At 46.3% G+C, this 21272-nt stretch overlaps 1 long non-coding RNA gene across 2 annotated transcripts in view; it reads left to right on the plus strand.

The window, feature by feature from the left end:
- Positions 1-21272, plus strand: part of LOC101714320 (uncharacterized) — a 96035-nt gene that overhangs the window by 8171 nt on the left and 66592 nt on the right. Inside the window, exons 3-4 of one of the 2 annotated variants that reach the window (XR_205747.4) lie at positions 1-123; positions 2352-21272. The exon at positions 2352-21272 is cut by the window's right edge and continues 66592 nt beyond it. This is a non-coding gene — a long non-coding RNA (uncharacterized LOC101714320). The other variant, XR_015451692.1, reaches the window with a different exon arrangement.

Consider the following 21272-nt stretch of genomic DNA (forward strand, 5'->3'; position numbering starts at 1 on the left):
GGAGAAGCTGGCCAAGCTCTGAGAAGCCGTGCACACCCAAGGAGCAGAGATGCCATGGCTTTTTGGTGGTATTGGCAGGATGATACCAGAGGCTAAATGATAAGAGCTGAATGAATTCTCCAGGTTCCCAAGTCTTTGCTGCCTTTCATTCTTGTCTCTTGGCCCTGGTCCTTGGCTCACCCTTCCCTGTCCTGTGCTGAGCGGGGTAGTGCCTGTGTGCTGAAGCTGTAGCTGGTGCTAAAAGGGGTTGGGGGAAGGCAGAGCCTGACCTGGAGTGGGGGCAGAGGTACTGGGGCCAAGGTAGTACGCCCCTTCTCCTGGTAGCAGCTATGACATTGAAAGGGGCACCCCTACTTTGCTCAGCCCTGGCTTCTGATGTTTTAGGGTAGGCCCAAGTGGAGTGAAGGAGGGGCTTCTCACTGTCCTGCCACCATCTGCTGGAGTCCCCTGAGCTGGCACCAGCCAACTGACTTCCAGCACAGTGTATGAAGCAGCCTTGAACCCCTGGCCACATCTGTCTTAGCTACACATGAGGCCTTGTGATGTGCTAGGGGCCCATGGCCAGGTGAAGGGGAACAGAGTCAGAAGACAGTGCTCCTGTTCTCACCACCATAGGCAAAGTGAAAAGGGAGGGAGGACAAGGTCCCAGGGAAGTGCAGACCCCTCAATTCTGGGATATATGAGTCAGAGAGTCGGCACGTTGGGGGGCAGTCAACACTCAGGTATTTGGCTGCTCTGCTATAGCCTGAGTCCACCCCTTCTTCCCTCTGAGCCCCAAGTCCAGGGCTGCAGAGCTTTCCCCAGCTCTGCCAGTCTATGACTCTCAGTACCAGTGATTTGTCTAACAGGCCTCGGGGAGGTGCCTTAACCTCGGTGCCTCAGAGTGGCATAACAATAGTACCTGTCTCATAGGGTTATTATGGGGATTAAATGATTTAAATATAAAGTGTACAGAATGGCACCTGCCACACAGGAAGTGCCACATAAGTATTAGTTATTATAATAATTATTATTTCTCAGGCTATTTCAAAGACCATAGCATGTTGTTTTAAGACTGCAGGCTTTGGAGTCAAGCAGACTTGGGTTGGAGTCCTAGGTGTTTCCCTTTTAGGCTCTGTGACCTTGGGAAAGCGGCTTCACACTCTGAGTCTGTGAAGTGGGGCTGATCATAACATTACTGCCTTTGGATGAGACAGCTAAGACCTGCTCAATGGCTGTAAAACGCCTGCTGTGACATTGCTTTGTCTTCTTGCTTGGAAAGTGGGTTTAGGACAGTCTCTGTGGGAGAAAGTAGGACTTGTGAAACACAGCTGTGACCTTCAGGATGGCCAAATTGTGCAGGAGATTTCTTATGCAGAGGGCTTGCTCTTGGCTGGACAATGTGAAGAATCCTCGTTTTGCTTCTCAGACACCCTGGGACCCAGGAACAGGGAGGTGGCAGGTAGGTGATGGGGTTGGTCCTGCCTGGGCTTCTCCACATGCTGTGGTTAGAGCCATGAAGGACACAGGCTGGGCTTTACTGGGGAACCAGGTGCCTGCCGATGGTGACACCACACTGAGGAGGCCCGACACAGAGAGACAAGTAAGCTATGGATCACTCCCTAGAGAGTCTTCCCCTACTGCCAGTCTCAGCTGGGTCCCCTGTTAAAGGCCACTACAGCTCTCCATTCTTTGTATCCCCAGCTCGCATCACAATTTTCCAAATGTGAAAGAGGGGCTGTGGGTGTAGCTCAGTGGTAGGGCACATGCTTAGCACACACAGGGCCCTGGGTTCCATGCTCCATCCTCAGTAGGTGAGGGAGGAAGGTAGGGAGGGAGGGAATAAGGGAAGGAGGGAGGGAGAGCGGGAGAGAGATTATTTTATGATGTCTGAATGGTTCATGAAAAACAGCTCCTGGAATATATGCCCAGTCGTATTTACATGACTGAATAAATAACAATAGCAGTTAGTACTTACTTACCTTTTGTTATGTGTCAACCATTATTCAAGAACCTAATATATATTAATCAATTTAAACCTCACAGTACTGCTATGACATATCCATTAAAATCATTTCTAATTTCAGAAGAGGAAGCTGAGGCACAGAAAGATTATATAACTTGCCCAAGGCCACACAGCCATCAACTGGTGGAACTGGGATTCAATTCAGCCAGGCAGTTTGGCTGAGCCTTGGTTCCTACCACACTGTCCCCCGAGCTGTACCCCTTCCTGCCTGATCTTTGCACCCTCAGCATTTCTCTTCCTAATTGCTTGGCTGACAGCATGCTGTGTTCTTTCTCCCAGTCAGACCTCCCCCTGCCACAGTTAGCTCTCGCCCAGGCATTCCCTTCCTTTGTCATATGCCTTCCAGGCTGGATGTGATCCAGGAACGCAAGAAGGAACATGACCTCTGCTGTCCTCTTGGCGTCCTCCCCTGCTCTTCCCTGGGACTCCTGCTCAAGGCAGGGCAGGTCTCAGCACAGTCCTGCCAACTGCAGCACTGTTGGTCCTGTTGGTGATGAATAAGGTGAGATAAGGACAGAGCCTGGTTTCTTCTAGAGGCAGGTGGGAGATGGGGAGGGATCCAGTTCTCTGAAGAGCTTAGCTTGAATGTGAGTCTGGGCCAGAGTGGAATTGCTGAGGACTCTCAAGGGGCACAGCTCTCCTGTGCAGAGGCCTCCTGCTCCCACCTCTGTCCCACTCACACCTTCAGGACTCAGCCTTGCCTCCAAACCCAAAGGGAACCCCCTTCAAGGAAACTGCAGGGCAGGTCCTCTGGCTCTAGCTGAAGGCAGAGAGCTGAGGCTGATGACAGTGTGGCAGTAGACCTGCCTTCTGGTCTTACTCCATTGTGCATATGAGATCTGCCTCTAAGAGCCAAATATCTTCATTTATGGCACAGGGTAAGGTGGGGCTCGGATTACATGCTTCTGAAGTCACCTCTGGCTTCAGGATTTGAAGAAGATGGGGGTACTTAGGAAGCCCCTGGGAATTTCCAACACAAATTACCCCTGGGAACATGAATTGGAGGCTAGAAGGGGAAGTGGCTATCTTGTCATAGGCACATTTCTTGTCTCAGTTAACAAAAAACATTCTTCTTCTCTTCCTTCTCCTTTTACTTCTCCTCCTTTATGGAAGAAACATGGACTTTCAAAGGCCCATTTACTTGGTCCAGGTTGCACAGTGGAAGAGGTAGAGACAAAATCTGATGTCAGGGATTTGACTCAAAGTCAGTGCAAGTCTGATGTCCAGTATGTGATTTGAGGTCAGTCCCGGGTCCACAGGTGAGGGGGATTGGCTGGGGTTGGAGCAGGTATTTGGAGGTCATTGTGGTGACTGGGATGCTGTCCATAGTGTCTGGAGCAGGGAGGTTTTTCTCATAGCTGGGGACTATCACATTCAGGGGCATTAGCCTCTGGGGAGGAAGGAAGAAACTCCCTCACAGAGAGGCAGTGCAGCAGCCATGGAGGTGAAGGCAGGAGAGGATCTGAGCAGTGTTCAGGGAAGTTGGCAGCAGGGGTCTCAGGGAAGGGGACCCTATGGGTGCCCCATCCCCAGAAGTGTAACGGTGTCCAGTCCTGTGGGTTGAAGACCATGGCAGTGCCCAAGGTCTCTGGGGCAAGGACTCAAACCACACACCTGCACAGACATGCTCTGTCCTTGGCTGTCTACCTGCTGTCACAGAAGCAAACAGGCCTGTGCCTGGCCCACTCTGACAACAACACGTCATCTCCTGGCACTTATCTTGGCTCTCAGGTTCCCAGCCCTACCCACATGCAGCCTGTGTGTGTGTGTGTGTGTGTGTGTGTGTGTGTGTGTGTGTGTGTATCTTCCACCTTGGCCTGCATAATTCTCTCAATTCTCTGCTGTTTATAGGCCTCTCTTGGGTTTGTACAAACACATGTGCACTTCACACACACACACACACACACACACACACACACACACACACCTCTCAGTCTAAACTCTGCTTCTCAGTCTCTCCAATTCATGTGCAGCCCTGGGTCCTGGAGAACCCCGTTCATCTTTAAAGGGCCAGGGCTATTTCTCTTCCCACTGCCTGCTGCCTCCTGCTTTCTTGTGGGCTCAGCTGTGGAGGGGTCTCTGCCAGGCCTGCTGTTGAATTAGTCCCTGGAAGGTCTTAGGTTCCTGCCCCAGGCCCATGCAGGCTTCCCCCACCTGGCCACAGAGCTGGGCAGCCCCCTCCTGGAAGTGGCATCCCCAGGAGCAGCTGGCCAAGGAATGACCCTATAGCTGGGGACAGGCAGGCTGGAAGGGCTTTGTCTGTCTTGGATTCTTTTCTGTAAAAATTTTTGTGTATTTGCCATGATGTTCCATTCATTTCAGCTGATGTCACTGTGGTGCACTGGAGCATCACTGACATCTGTGTCAAGCAGGAGTAGAGCCATGACCCGGGAGTCAGGAACCCCTAGACTGGTTCTAGAGGAACCTTAGTTTCCTTATCAGACAGAGGAGGGGGTTGGAAGCAATGGTCTTTGGTGGTTTCATTCTAAAATTTTGAGTCACCGTTTGTGGTGACAAATGCCTGTAATCCCAGCACTCAGGAGACTGAGGCAGAAGGGTAGACATGAGTTTGAAGCCAGCCTGGGCTACATTGTGAGTTCAGAGACACTCTGATCTGCACAGCAGACTCTGTCTGACAAAACCAAAATAAATAAAATAAAATTTTGAGAGCTGAGGAGACTTCTTTATTTAGAATCTATCTGTACCTGCTCATTCCAATTAAACTCCTCTAACGTATTTGTGTATGTGGACATTGTGTATGCAAATACACACATATGTGCACAGGCACGTCCTGCTCAGCTTAGCTACATCATGTTTTGCAGGAACTTCCCAAGTTACCTGGGTACCGCATTCCTTGTCAGGGTTGGTGCTTCAAGCAGGGAGAAGTGTGTGTGCTATACCACTTTGTGGTGCATCCTTTGTTGAAGTAGCCTGGCAGCTCACCAGCCTCTCCATGCCTCCTGTAACCTCTTCCCTAAGATTAAGGACCCAAATCCCCAGCCCAGCTCTTAGTCAGTGGAGAAGTTTTGGGGGTATGCAGTGATCACCAAGCCCTGGAGGGTCAGGGCTTGAAGGGCTTCCCTGACCTCCAGTGTAGTCAACAGGCTTCCAAACCCTCTACTGAAAACGTGGAACCTCAATTCTAATCATGTCTTACCTGGGCAAGCAGACAAGCAAAACTGCTAGTATTAGGGTGGGTGGACTTCTACTCAATCCCCCCACCCATTGCTACCCCCACCTGCTGCAAAGTGAGAGAGCTTCCTGCAAATGCAACCTCAGAGCCTTGACAAATATAGCTTAACACCCACCCATCTAGCCCACCAGTTCTCCAGTGGGGATAGCAGCATCAGCATCAGCATCAGGTGGAGACTTATTAAAAATGCAGATCCTCAGCCCCTCCTCCCCATATGCTGACTCAGGAATCTGGGGTGTGATTGGCAATGTATATCTCACAAGATCCTTGGTGATTCTGATGTGTGCTCCAGTCTGAGAAGTACTGAACATTTGTTTTACAGATGGGACATTGATGTCCAGAGAGAAGTGCATAATTTATGCCAGGTCACAGAAACTGGCACAGTGGTCAGACTATGATCCCAGGTGAGATGGCCTGACTCAGGGTATGGCTGGTCATCACTCATGAGATAAATCTGGGGAGGCTCCTGGCAAGAGGTAGAGTCAGGAGGGAACAGGAACATATTTGAGCATAGGCCCTTGGGAGTGAGTGTGGAGGCAATCCTTGCACAGGAAGGGGATCTAAGGGGGGCCCAGGTGGAGTGCAGCTGGCAGGGGAGGGGATTCACAGGCACAGGGAGTTCGAGTGGAAACACTCAGCTGGCCAGCTCCACTTTCAGGTCCCCAGAAGCCTGGGACCTCTCCCGTGGGATTAGAAAGCGGTTAACATCTCTGGCTAATTAGCCACTGCCTGCTACCGACGAGGGAGGAGAGGGGAGCAGAGAGCTGGCTGCTTTGAAAGGCAGGCTGCTCCTTGACAAAGCCGGCCTGTGGAGGTTTCAAAGACAACTTCTGAGCGGCCTGCACGTTTCATGTTCATTAGATCCTTGCTTCCCAGGCTCAAAAGACAAACTGGGATTTAAGGGTTTTCTTCCCTCTTTGGAGACATTTCATTCTGAGCTGAGCTTTCAGCTGGGGAGGAGGCTGAATGGCTGAGCTCTTTGCTCCTCCAAATCCACAGCCTTAGCTCAGCTCAGCTCCACCTTTGTACACTCTGGAAGCTTCTCAGGCGTCCCTCCACCAAGCTTTGCACCACCCTCTGCCCAGGCTAGATGAGCAGGTGCAGCTGGGGACCTGGGGGTATCTGATGAGGGGTACCCTGCAGGTACTGCTGGACCTTAAGTTCGGTGAGGCTGGGACCCTGAATGCTTGTCTTTATCTCCCAGGCATCTAGATGCTCAATAAATTTTGGCTGAATGAGTGAGTAAATGAAGGGATGAATGAATGGGCTGATATTTCCCCTCGTTCTGATCCTGTTCCTGCTGTTCCCCACCCTGTTTTGTGTTTCAGGAAACTACATTTCCCAGGTTCCCTTACCCTCTGGCTTCTGGATAGGGTCAACCAATCAGAGGCACAGGAAGAAGGCAAAATGTGGGAGGAGAGAAAAGTGGGATATTATTTCTCCCTTTCCTGTATGTCTGTCCTGTCTCTGCAGCCTCGATGTCTCCTCCTTTGTTCCTGGTGAGCAGCCTTCCTAGTGGCCCCACTTCCTCCAGAGGTCCAGTGGCTCCAGCTCCTGCCTGATGACCTCATCCTTTAGAGGCCTCAGCCTTAGAACACTGCTTCTCCTTTCATTCCTGGGAGGACAGTTTCCTGCTGTATCTCATTCTGGGTCACTCTGCCTCTTCTGTCCCCTGTACAACAACCAAGCTCCTCATTTAAGCCCCTCTGCTTGAAAAGCCTAGAGTGGTTTCTGGTTTTTCTTGTTCTTCTCCTTCTCCTTCTCCTTCTCCTTCTCCTTCTCCTTCTCCTTCTCCTTCCTCCTCCTCCTCCTCCTCCTCCTCCTCCTCCTCCTCCTCCTCCTCCTCCTCCTCCTCCTCCTCCTCTTCTTCTTCTTCTTTTTCTAGCAGACTTAGTGGAATGAATGTGTGAGTGTTCCTCATGTTCACTTTAGGAGCAAGATTGTGGACAAGCAGACAGGTCTGAGTGGATTTGATCTGCTGGTGACCTGGAATCTTGCAGATGTGGCATCCCACCCTAGGCGGGAGGGTGTGTGCTTCTGGCACATGGGCGATGGCCCGGCCCGAGGCATGTTGCCTTTCTATCCCAGTATCATTCATTCCAGAGCTCTGAGCCTGGCTCTGCTGCATGCTGCAAAAGGGTAAAACATGGCCCATCTCAGCCCAATTAGGATGACTCCTAGCAAAAATCAGAAAATAATAACTTTTGGTGAGGACCCAGAGAAATTGGATCCCCTGTGAACTTTTGGTGGGAATGTAAAATGGGGTGGTGGTTGTGGAAAACAGTACAGTGGATCCTCCGAAATTTGATATAGAATTTCCATAGGACCCAGCAATCCCACTTCCAAGTATATGTCCAAAACTTGAAACCAGAGACACAAAGAAATATTTGTATCCTCATGTTCATAGCAGCATTATTCATGATAGCTAAAATGTGGAGGCAGCCCAAGCATGCATGGACAGATGAGTGAACAAGCAAAATGTAGTATGCACATAACCAAACATATTATTCAGCCTTAAAGAGGAAGGAAATCCCGAACCTTATATCATTATGCTGAGTGACATAATCCTGACATAAGAGGCCAGTACTGTATGATTCTATCTTCTATACCCCTGTGGCCAAAATCAGAGACAGAAAGTAGAATGGGGGTTGTCAGGGGCTGAGAGAAGGGGAAATGAGCACTTATCGTTTATTGGGTAGAGAATTTCAGTTGTATACAATGAAAAGAATTATGGAGATGGATGGCAGGAAGGGTTGTAGAATATATATGCCACTGAACTGTACACTTAATAATGGTTAAGATGGTAAGTTTTACATCCTGTGGTATACTGCATACAGTAAAATTTAAAATAATCTTAAAAAACCCAAACAGTGTAGTGTAAGGGGTGGCACAAAGGCACAGCGAGGTGCAGAGAGGAAAATGCTGTTCCAACCTTTCAGTCTTCCTGTGAATGCTCACAATGACACTGTTGGGTAGATCATCTTAGCCTCATTTGACAGAAGAGATATAGACTCTAAGAGCTTAAGTGACCTCTTTCCTTTTCCACAGCCTAATGGTCGCTCAGTTCTGTCCATTTTCTCTCACTCTTCACCTGTTTTTGCTGACCTGCACATCCTCACCACTCCCTTGAAGTGCCCAGTCCTCCTTCAGTCTCCCGACGCAGCTGTCTGCCCTCAGCTCCCTTTGCTACAGTCCATCCTCCACACCTCTGCCAGGGCCATTTTCTAAAATGCAAGTGGAACTGTGTGTGTACCCTATTGCTTAAAACCCTTCAGTAACTCCGGTTGCCTGGAGAATAAGGTCCAATCTCCCTGGCACGGCAGCAAGACCCTCTGGAAAGTGGTCTTGGTCCCACTGCTGTCCCCAGTGGTGTCTCTTTGCCTCCCCCTTAACTCTTTGCTACCCATGATTCAGCCTCATGGAGCCACTTAGAGTGCCGGGTTGTACCTCCTGGCCTTTGCAAGAAGGGCTGTCCCCATGGCTCAGGGGTCCTTCCTCCTCATGTCCCTGGGGCACTCTGGAGCTAAGGCTTTAACATCTCCTCCTCCAGGACACCTTGCCCAGCTGCCCTGGTCAGGGATGGATCCCTTTTGCCTACTTTCATGTCTTTGCATTCCTCTTCCATTCATCACACCACATAGCAGCCATCTACATGTGTCTCGGTTTCCCCTCCTCAACTGCAAGTACCTTGAGAGCAGGACCTAGAGTTCATCATTCATCTGTTTTAAAACATATACTAAATACTCACGTCATGCCAGGCACTGTGCCAAACCCTGGGACACTTGATTCATGCCGTGGAGTATGTGGTCCAATGTGGGACAATCGGTTACACCAACAGCAGTATAGATTATGAAGAAGACAAGGGCATGGTATCCTTGGTATCTGGTGCTGGTAAGTATGTAAAACATTCTAGTTTTTGGCCTCTACCCTGTCCCTGGGCACCAGTGGGCGTAACAGCCCAGTGTGTTTACAGTGCTGCTCCCTGTTGGTCTGCATATTCCATGTGTGAGGGACTCTTTTGGACTGTGTCTCCAGAATGTATGAAAATGGTGAGTTGCCATGACAATGGTATAGCATCTTCCTGTGTGAATAAAGAGGCTTGCCATCTAGAGGAGTCCAGGCCAGTGGGCAGTAGGGTTAGGACTGTGGCCAGGGGTACCCTCCTTCTCTGAGCACCAAGGGAAAAGGGGAATCCCTTCAACTCTGTTACTCACTAGCTGTGTGGCCTTGGGCAAGTCACATAGCCTTTCTGAGCCTCATCCATTAAATGGAGGTAACAATAGCATTTTGGCCATGTTTACTATGAGGAGGTTTTAGTTAATGTAACAGAAAGTACTAGAGCAATGCCTGGCACGGATTACATGCTCTGTGCATCTGAACTATTATTGCAAATTTGATTGCAGGGTTGTAGCCAGTGCCTGTGGCATGTGCATACATCTCCTCACCTGATCTCACACCTGACCCCACTACCTTTGGCCCTGCACGAAACCAGAGTCCCATATTTTCCTCTTGCTAAGAAGCTGTGTGTGACTGGGGCTTAATTAAGCATGCTTGACTGGGGTGTGATCAGCAGCTGCTGTGTGAGTCAGCAGAGAGGGTCAAGGTAGGCAGGACACAAGGAATGGGGTGAGAACTGGGTAGAAGACTTCCAGGCTCAATCTTAGTTAACCTTGAGAGCTTGGCCATTTGGCTGCTGGTCCTCATTCATTCAGCAAAAGTGCCAGGCATCGTTGAGGGTGCTGGGGATGGGGTAGGGAGCAAATGGACACAGGGCATTGCCTTCATGTGACACGCAGATTGGGGTCAGCACAGATAAGTACATAGGGATTTAAACACGCTGAGACATATGTCATCATGGAGGAGAGCAGGGAGGCCCCAGGATTAGCTTCCTTTTCCTGCCTCTGGGTGTCCTGCCCTGCATTGCCTCTCACTGTGCACTGAGGTGGCAATATTTCCTTACCTGTTTGTCTGTCCCACCACCCTGCAGGCTGCCTGAGGGCACTGACTGTGTGGTATTTACCTCGAGGTCTTTGTGTAGGCTTGGAGCATAGCAGCTGTGAAATATGGAATGGTTGTGTGGATGAACCCCGGCTCAGGAAGCAACTGATTGGCTGGTCCTTTGAACAGAGGTTGACAAGTGATAGCTTGTGGACCAAATGCCACCTGCTGCCAGGCTATTTTATGTGGCCATCAAGCTAAGAATAGCTTCTATATTTAATATAAATTTTAAATTGACACCTAATAATTGTACATACTTATGGGTACAATGTGGTGTTTTATATACATATTCACTGTGAATTTCTACATTTTAAAGGGCTGGGTTGCTTAAAAAAGTCAAAGAATAGTAGTGCTATGGAAACATATGTGGCTTGCAGAAAAGCTTGTCCATCCCTCTTCTAGAAGCCTGCCTGCACCTCAGTTTCCCCATCTGTGAAATCAGAGGACTGAATTACAGACCACAATGGTGCCCACTGATATAATTCTGCTTTCCTTTTTGTTTTTGTCCTTGACAGTTGAGAGTCCAACTTGCACTTGTCCCCACCAACACCCGGCACACAACAAGTGCTCAGGAGATGCTGGCTGGTAATGCAGGGGTCTGGTCACCCTCCTGTCCTCAGACTTCCCAGGGCTCAGGTGCAAGCAGAATCCAGCCCATGCTCATCACTGGAGGCTCCACCCCCTTCCAGTCCAGACTCTCTCCCTTGGTGCTGGAGCAGGAAGTTATCGCACACACTCTCCTTGGGCTGCTCTTTAGTGGGTGAGGTGCCTGCAGGGCTTGGTGAGAAACTTCAAGGGCTCAGAGCCTTGCTCTGTTACCATACATCTACATGAGTTTATGCAAGTAATTTAATTCTCTGAGCCTCTGTTTCTTCCCCTGAAAATAATAATTCAGCACCTACTTCCTAGGGTTGCAATGAGAATTATAGGGGGTAATTAAACAGGAGGTACTTTGTAACTTCTACAGTGCTGCCCCAAAGCTAGGAGTTGTTGCTACTGTTATTACAAGACACACTATGAGTGCTCTGCTTTGCTACTTAGTCCTGCTTGATACGATTTAGCACACCATGTGGTTCTGATAGGGAGGTTTGATTCTTGAAGGTCAAGGTAGGGTCTAAAATGTGCCCATCAGAAAAGTGCAGGGTGAGTGGGCTCAGGGCTGGGGGGGTTGTGATACTGAGGTTTCCCTGCCTGATCTCTGCCTGCTCTTATAGTTCTGAGGGTTGGGAAAGACTGGGAAAGGACAGTTTATTAAGACCTCGGGGAGGGTGCCCCCCCAGAGTCTTGATCCCAGACATTCCCAGGGCAAGGGACCTAGCCAGACTCACATGCAGTCTCAGCAAGGCCCCGACCATCATCGTTGCCAGTGGGAGGGAGAGTTTAGTTTTTCTCCCTAGCCCAGATCCACCTCTACTCCCCCATGATCTGCTCTGCCACAAGATCTAGCTTTATCTTCCCATAACCTTCACTGATCTTTGTTTAATATTTTCAACCAGCTCTCTTATATGTCAACGCCTTTGCTTTCTGCAAAAACTCTGTGTAATAGGACTATTATCCAGCTTACCCACTGTCACCTCATTTTATAGAATAAAATACTAATGTTCAAGGAGGCTAAGTAGATTGCCCAAAGTGTCTGTCCCAGCTGGGGCAAGACCTGGTCTCCTTACTTCCGGGGCTTTGGTGTAACACCAAACTTTCTTTTACCACCTGCCTCAGTTTCCCTCATTAATCTGCCTTCTTTTTGCCCCTGTCCTGGGCTGCCCTCCTGGCTCTCAGGCCCAGGAGAATCTCCTTCCCTGCCAATTTTTGCTGCTGTAGTGCAGGTGTCTCCTGCCACGTAAACCCACTGTGACAACAGCAGGCAAAAAGGGGCCTCCCTTGCTGGGCCTGACTTTCAGGGTCCCAGGGTAGAGATGGCTGGGGAAGGCACATGCCAGAGGCATCAGAGAGGAGATGTCAGACTTGGTTACTGTGACATGGAATATTCATGCTGCCAGGGGGGCTGGGTGTCACATTGCATTAAATGGGCACTCAGGGCCTACTCCCTCCAGTCAAGAGATACTGGCATCTTCCCTCTCTCCATTTCCTGCACTCGATGCTATACTGTATGGCATTCTTGATCCCTAGGGATATATTTCATAGGGATAGAGTGCCCGACTGGTGGCAGAAATCTTGATCCCTCAGTAGTCCCATCTGGCCTCCCAGATGCCAGGCTCCTATGTCATTGGTGTAGAGTCCAGGGTTTCACGATCCATCCATTCTTCTGTGGGCTCAGCTTGCAGATGCTGCCTAGCAGAAGCCTGTATACAGACCTGGACTACATGGGGAAGAACTTCAGGCTTTGTCTCCCTAAAGAGAAGATGCTCCCAGGCCTGTGGGGAGCCTGGAAGCCCCTTCCCACTACAGGGTCCCATCTCCATGGTTACCCTCAGCTTCATTCCAGCTGCTCCTGTTTCCTCTATATGTGGAATTAGGTTGGGGATAGTAGGGTCATGTCCACATGCCTGAGGAAGGAAGTGCTTCCAGGGTGGGGGAGGGGGATACTCTGTGAGTTGCCTAGCATGAGGAGTAGGGGTTAGGGGGCATGAGGTGGGAATATGCTGAGCCCCAGAATGCAAGGCTGGCTGCACCCTGCCCTTCCTCTTGAGGTCTTTCTGGTGGTCCCGATGGGGTCTGGCCTGAGCCTGGCCTTCCTGCTTTATGACTCCATCAGTGCTCACCAAGATTCCTGTCTTCCCAACACCCTTTCTGTCTCCAGTATTACTCCTCCTCTGTTGTTTCCATGAGATGCTGATATCCTAAAGTGCTGTTCAGGTCTCTGCCCTGCTACAGTTTCTTTGCTAGCTCTGCATCACTGACAGGATGATGCTTGGACTTCAGGGCAGGCACCCATAGCCCATCGTGAATCATATTTCAGCCCCTGCTGTCCTCTGCAGCCTGCACCTTCCATGCAGGCCAATCCTCTGGCCAGGTACCCACGTAGCCCTAGACAAGCCACCTTGGCCTATGCTGACCCCACTCCTGGGGTTGACTGTGACCTCTTTCACCACCTACAAAGATTTCACTATCCTTTGAGTCCCCAGATCCACCTCAGCTGGGAAGCCTCCCCTAGCTTCTGTTTCCACCACCTGGCCATACAGTCTGCATGGCTTCACTGTAACAATTACCCTTGATGTTTGGTTGCTTGTTGATGTTTCTCCCTGACTCTTGATAGTGAGCCATTGGGTGTTGAGATAACATCTTATCACCCTGGAACCCTCAGCAACAGCTCTATGCCTGCCCTGTGTTGCTGATATGTAATAGATGTTTGGAAAATGCTCGCATGAACAAACTAATCAACTGGGGCCATTCAGAGGTGCTCCAGGAGTTCTTCCTGTTCCCTAGTCCTTCCCTCTTGCTGCTGACAACACCTTCCTGTGGGATGGGAGGATGGAGAAGGTCTCAGAACCTGCAATTCAAAATGCCATAAAGGGGCTTGGACACTGGATGGTGGGCTCCTAGGAAGAGAGGGATCTTCAAAGAGCTGCTCGTTTCTCCCTAGTTCTGTCCCCATCACTCCCCAACAGTGCCTGGACAGCGCTTTACCCTAGTTGCTGGCATTCAAAGCCAGATCCAGTCTCAGAGCCCAGCTCACTAAGCCTGTCTAAGGAGCTGCATCTGCCGTGACATCATCAGTCTTGGCCAACTCAAAACTAGGTCAGGGCCTGCTGGCAGGAGGCAGCTGGCATGGACTGCCCAGCATGAAGCTGGGCATATGGATGCAGCTTCTGGTGTACAGAGCAGGTAGCTGCTGCAGTGGGCGGAGTTGTAGGGTAGGGCAGGCTAGGGTGGAGGAGAAAGTCTGACGCTGAAGCCAGAGCAAGGGGAAATGCCTCCCTTGTCCAACGCTTATAAATTCATTTTCTTATCAGCTGTTTCTCCTTGCACTCTTTTGTCAACAAAACCTGGATGGTTGCATTGTGCCAGTCATCATACTAGGTAGAGGTAGAAAGAAGAGATCTTTGTCTGGAGAAGGAAGCAGACACATAACCAGCCACAGTATGACTAGCCAAAGTGACTACAGGAAACTTGCCAGATGCTCTGGGTGCACAGCAGAGGGGACCATGGAGAGGGCCTAGGGAACTCAGAGAGCCCCTGTGTGCTGAGGACAAGCTGCTTGCACACATTCTGAACCCCTTTCCCCCTCCTGCAGCCCATCCAGCAGTTGGTGCTCTAGATCTTCTTTAAATCGGATTCCAAATGCATCCTCCCCAGCCCCACTGCTGGGTTGAGGCTGCTGCTTCCACCTGGTGACTGCTGTATCCTTTTGGTGGGGCTCCCTGTTTCTACTTTTATTCATTTGCAATCTATTCTCCACATGACAGTGAAAACAATCTTGTTTTAAATACACACTTATTTTTTATAAGTAATTCATGCCTTTGGCGTAAAATTGATTAAAGACAAGAAGTCAACAGGAATCAGATCATGGCACTTTTGTTTAGGATCTACCCACTGACTACTTGGAATAAAACTCATATGCCCTGGCTGAACTACAAAGCCCTCCCTGATCTGGGGGTCTGCCTGCCTCTCAGATCCCACTCAGCCATCCCTGAAAGTGAACAAATGTGTTTCTCCAACAAATCAGTCTCCTTCTTGCTTCCTAAGGCCTCATACCTTCTGTCCCTCCTACCTGCAATGCTGTTCCCAGATCTCAGTGAGTTGTTCTTTCTTGTCAGAGCTCAGCTTAATCGATGTCACCTCCTCAGAGAGGGTTCCCTGATTACTAAAGTAGCCGTGAGACTCTTTCTATTCTACCACTGTCTTTTAAAAAGTAGCTTTATTGAGATATAACTGACATACAATAAACTGCACATCTGTAACATGCTCAGTTGGATATATTTTGACACATGCAAGACCTATGAAGCCATTGGTACAATCAAATGGTATATGACTCCATCACCTGCAAGAGTTTCTTCCTATACCTTTGTGATCCTTCCCTCCTGTTCATTCCTCCCCTCCCTTTTCCCTGCAGCCACTGATCCACTTTATTACTACAAGTTAGTTTGCATTTTGTAGAATTTCATATAAATGGACTAAAACAGGGTCTCCCCCCCACCCTGCCTCGTCTATCAGAGGGTCTGCCTCTTTCACTTTGCACAATTATTTAGAGATTTATTCATATGGTATATGGCAATAATTTATTCTTTTATATTGTTGAGTGGCATTCCATTGAGTGGACATAGACCACTGTTATTCCTTTTACCTGGTGATTAGCATTTTGGAGGTACTGGCTGTTACATATAAAGCTGCACGAATATTTGTGTACAAGTTGTTTGTCTCTGGTGGATGGAAGGACTGGATTATATTTAATTTTTAAAGAAACTGCCCAATATCTTTTTATAAGTGATTGTATTATTTTACATTCCCTCCAGCATTCTCATATGTATGTATAAGACTTCCAATTCTTCTACATCCTCAATTAAAATTGGTGTAGTCAGTCTTTTTATTTTTGGCTAGTCTAATGACTTTGTAGTGGCTTCTCAATGTGATTTTAATTCACATTCCCTTAATGATAATAATATTAGGGATCTCTTCATGTGCGCCTTGCAATTTGTATATCTTCTTTGGAGAACTGTTTAAATATTTTGTTCCCTCCTCCTTTTTATTTGGGTTGTTTTCTTATACTTGAGTACTGAGATATATTTTTAATATTCTGGATATAGGTCCTTTATCAGAAATGTGATTTGCAAGTATTTTCTCCCAGTCTCTAATGTGTCTTTTTATTCTTTTAAGTGCCTTTAAAAGAAAAGAAGTTCTTAGTTTTGTTTAAATCTCATTTATCAGTTTCTTCTTTTATGGATTGCATTTTTGGTGCTATAAAGAAATCTTTTCCTTATAGGTTATGAAAATTTTCTCTTGTTTTCTCAGAGAAATTATAAATTTTAGGCTTTATGTTTAGATTTATGATGTATTTTGCATTTATTTTACAAAATAATTTTGCATTGAGTATGTGGTATGTGGTATGGATAGAAACTTTGTCCCCTTTCTTTGCACCTTTGTAAAACAGCAGTGGCCTACATCTGAGTCTACTTCTGCTCTTTCTTTTCGTATCCATGGATCTATTTGTCTGTCTTGATGCTGATACCACAATACTATAATTATTTTAGTTTTATAAAGACTTGAAGTCAGGGAATGTCAATCTTGCAAATTTGCTCATTTTCATTTTTTTTTTTTACTCTTCTAGGCCTTTTGTATTTCCATATGCACTTTAGAATTAACATGTCAATTTCAATTTTAAAAGGCTGCATTGAATTAATAGGTCAGACGAGATGGGGTGCATTCAAGGTGGTATGGCCATAGACAATAGATCAAATTGAATAGAAGTGATCTCCTAAGAATATTGAGTCCTTTGATCCATTAACACAATAGCCTCCTATATTTATATAGGTTTTCTCTAATTTACTTAAAATTTCTTTAATTTTATTTAGGTTTTCATCTTTCAGCAATATTTTATACTTTTCATATCTTACATATATCTTACATAGTTGGTCAGATTCACCCTTATGTAATTCATACTATTATTGAAAAACATATTTCTTTTTAAAGTTTCCAATTAATTGATAATAAAAATACATTTTTGTGTATATTGAATTTGTATCCTACAACCTTACTAGATGTGCCAATTAGTTTTTGTAGATTCATTTGAGTTTTCTTTTTTTTTTGGTACTGGGGATTGCACTCAGGACCTTGCGCTCGCAAGGCAGGCATGGTGCCACTGAGCTACATCCCTGGCCCTCACTTGGGTTTTCTACATTGATTGTTCTGCTGTCTGTGAATACAGGTAATTTTACTTCTTGTTTTCCAATCTGGATTCCTTTTCTTGTCTTATCACTGTGGTTGGAATCTCCAGTACAAAGTTGAACAGAGGTAATGTGAATAGATATTCCTGCCCTTTTTTTCTGATTTTAGGAAGAAAGCAGTCAGTCTTTTACCATCAAATATGATGTTAATTGTGGTTTTTAATAGGTACCTTTTGTCAGTAGGAAGAAATTCTTTTTTATTCCTAGTTTATTGAGAGTGATTATTCCCCCCATTAAGTTTATTGGTACATTTTCGGTATACAATACAGTTACATTCATCATTGGGATCTTGTACCATTACATGAGTCTCTCGGTTCTTTTCTTTCCCCTTCCCTTGCCCTCCCTTCATCCCCTCCACCCTTCCCTATTTGCAAAGACCTTGTTTCCATTTTTTTTCCTCTTCTCATATTTTTTCCTTTCCCTTTTTTTCCCTTCCCCTACCCCTCCCAATTCCCCTGCTCTTTTAGACCTTTTTTTTCCTGTTACACAATATCAGTTATACATTTTTTAAATTACAATATCAAGATCTAGGAAACATTACCACAGATTTTACAGAATTTAAAAGGATATAGAAAGCATATTACTAAAATCTTTTTTGAAATAAATTTGACAAGTTCTAAGAACTACCTTGGAAGACAAATTAATGAAACTAACTCTGGAGGAAATATAAAATTTGAATAGCACCTATTAAAGAAAGTATATTCCTAGCTTGAAAACTTACCTATATGACAACAGCAGGCTCATAAACATTTTAACTGATAAATTATATCAAACAAAGCAGAAAAAAGAAGGAACACTTCTCCCCCCATTTTAGGAACTCAACATTGTGCTAATCCTAAAACTGAATAAAGATAATAGAAGAAAAAAGTATGAACATAGATAGAAATTTGTTTAACAAAACAAACTATTGGAAGCCAGCTCTGGCAGTATGTAGAAAGTGGTTTTGTTATGGGGATGGCAGTGTTGGTTCAGCATTGGAAGATCCACCCCCAAAAGTCATCATTTAAACAGAGGAAAGGAAAAAGCCATATGATCCTGTCAGTAGTCGGAGAGAAAGTATTGGACTAAATTCTACAGCTGTTCATGGTAAAAGCTATCAGGAGACTAGAAGTAAAACAGAAACTTCTTAACAGATTAAAGACATGTACTCCATACTTCCAGCGAGAATGCCTTGTATAAATGGAGAAGATACAATGCTTTCTCCTTAAGGTGGGGAACAAGGGTAGATATGCTTACTCTTTATCTGTCCATTAAACTTTGAAACCTGGTCCCCACCAAAATAGTCTGGCAATAAAATGATACAACTAGGATAGGATTGACATGGCAGAAGCAAAATCTTTGTATAGATGAAATGATCATCTACAGAGAAAATACTAAGAAATCTCTAGGAGCCCCTAGAACTTGCACTTGAATTTAGCAGGATTAGAAAACACAAGGTATATATAAAAATTCAGATCTGTGTATACTTGCTATAAATGAAGAATTGGATATTGAAATTTAAAAGTTATGTAGGAGTACAAAGGACCTAGAAAAGTTAAAAAAAAAAAAACCAACAGTGTTGGAAGACATTTAGTACCTAATTTTAAGACTTCTTCTAAAGCTAGAGTAATCAAGGCAGTGTTGGTGTAAGGAAAGACATATAGATCATTTGAATAAAACAGAGAATCTAGAAATAGAACCACACATGTATGGTCCACTGAGTTTTGAAGGATTATTTAACATTGAGAGTGATTTTTAAAATCAGAAATGGATGTTGAATTTTGTCAAATGCTTTTTATGCATCGATTGAAATGGTCATATGGGATTTTTTTTGGGTAGTCTGTTCATATGGGAAATTACATTGATTGATTTTTGAATGTTAAAACAACCCCATATGCTGGGATATTCCAGTTGGTTGTGGTGTATTCACCTTTGAATATGCTTTTGGGTTGAACTGGATAAAATTTGGTTTAGAATTTTGGATCTGTGGTTACGAGGGATATGAGTTCATAGGTTTATCTTGGTGATATCTTTGTCTAGTCTAGTATCAGTGTAATGATGGCCTCATGAGCTTTGAAATGGCCCTTCCTCTTCTGTTTTCTGAAGGAGTTTGTATAGATTGGATATCATTTGTTCTCAAGTGTTCCTTAGAATTTATCTGTGAAGCCATCTGGGTTTGAAATTTTCTTCGTGGGACTATTTTAAATCATGCTTTCAATTTCTTTCCTTGATATAAGATAATTTAGGTTCTCTATTTCTTTTTGCATGAACTTTGGCAGTTGACTATCACTCTTACTTTTCACTATTTATACAAACTTTTTACATTATTTGACAAATTCTTGTCTCTTTAATTTCTTGGTTTTTGAATTATTTTGTTTGTTTTTGTTTTTTTGAGACAAGGTCTCGCTATGTAGTCCAGGCTGGTTTTGAACTCCCGGCAATTCTCTTGCCTTAGTCTCCCAAGTGCTGGGGTTATAGGCACACACCACCATGCCAACCTGGTTTTTTTTTTTTTTTCAATTTTTAAAAACATGTGTTTACCCTACAAGACTGACTTTCAGGAGAACAGAGCCTCTCATGTTTGCCTTTGTACTTGGCACAGAATATAGGCTTGATTAATGTGAATTGAATAGGTGGTATTTTGGTCTTTATGAGAATATTTCCATTTTATACCTGTGAAAACTGAGACTTAGATGAGCCAGGGATTTAGCTCAGTGGTTCTGCCACCTGCCCCACAAGTGCAAGGACCCGAGTTCAATCCCTGGTACCACCCCCCCCCCAAAACAAAAACAAACAAACAAAAAATACCCCTGAGACTTCGAGAGGTTAAGTAAATAGTCCAGTACCACATAACCTAATAAATGGATCAAACATATGGTCTTGTGCCTACCTGGTTTCATCAGAGTATTTATTTGGTAACAAAGTAAAAGAACCATGCTGCAGAGAAACTAGATAGGGATTTCAAATCTTAATGTGCATGAGACTTGAAGAATTTATTAAATGGGCCAGGAATCCCATCTCCATCTTTGACAAGCTGTGCAGGAAGTTTTGACTGGTGTCTTGAAGAGACCACATCAAGAAGACCCAGCTCAGCCTGTTCAATGCAGGAGAGGGTAAAGGCTGCTATATTCAGAGAAGGGGGAAAGTTGGTATGGAGAGCCCTCAAAGCACAGAAGGGGGTGACTGTGAATTCTGAGTACTCAGGAGCCTAGCCTTGGGGCAGGGACATTTGCAGTTATGTTCAGACAAACCTCCAGGGAACTAAATCAGCCCCAGGTGGCTTATGAACTGATCTCTTTTCCCTGTACTCCTTCCTGTGTTTGTGTTTCCCAAGTGGTCAGACATAGGGTTAGTGTTGTTTCTCTGTTTATAATAAAGGGATAAACTCTAAGGTCTTTTCAGCTTTCCTTGGATAAGGTCCCAGAAACCTTGCTGCCCCATCTGGCGCCATTCCACACTTCCCATCTGGCTGCATGGAAGATGGGACCAGGATGTGAGGGAAGGAGGACAGGGACACTGAGAGGTCTTGGGCTGCTTCCAGGCAAAGGTGTATCTCTTGCAGGTGCCTCCTGCAGGGGCTGGAGGGCAGCGGCCCCCTTGGCATAGTCAGGGGAGAGTGGGCAGACAGATATTCTGGGCCCAGGACTATACTATTGGGTCTTACTCATCTCTGGAGATTCTCCTCAACCACTGCAAATCAGGGAAAAGCTGGCAGGTGTTGGATGGAAGGGTGGGGAGGATGCTGTATTCCATCTCTGAGCCTTAAGACCACGCAGTATAAACCCTCAGTTTGTCCCTGCCTCTGCCTTCCAGGGTCACACTGGATGAGGTTCCTGATACAGTAAGGCAGAGTGGCAGACAGAAGCAGCAGGCTGGTACCCACAGGGCAGGCAGAGAGGGAAAGCAGGAGGGAAGCACAGGAAGAGGAAGGGCAGAAGGTGTCTGAAGAAGGTGCCAAGGTGCTCTGCTCTGAGGGTGGGAATGAAAGACCCTCCTGCAGCAACTGACCTAACACACAGATTGGCTGTCAATTGGCCTGGAAGCTGACACGGTCATTTGCCTGCCATTACCATAATGGCTGGGACAAATGGAAGGGCACTTGTCCCCTGGGGTGGACCCTGCCATTCTGTGTCGGTGGGGGGCTGGACAGATGTCATTGCCTTCATGCAGGGAGAGGCAGCCCTCCCTGGGTAGTGGCTGCTTGTCTTTGTGTCCTGGTCTCAGTGATGCAGGTCAGAGGAAGGAGTCTTGGTCAACT

This window comes from Heterocephalus glaber, unplaced genomic scaffold (genome assembly GCF_053883595.1).
Source record: "Heterocephalus glaber isolate CG9 unplaced genomic scaffold, H.glaber_assembly_v1.0 deba00001429, whole genome shotgun sequence".
Taxonomy (NCBI): Eukaryota; Metazoa; Chordata; class Mammalia; order Rodentia; family Bathyergidae; genus Heterocephalus; species Heterocephalus glaber.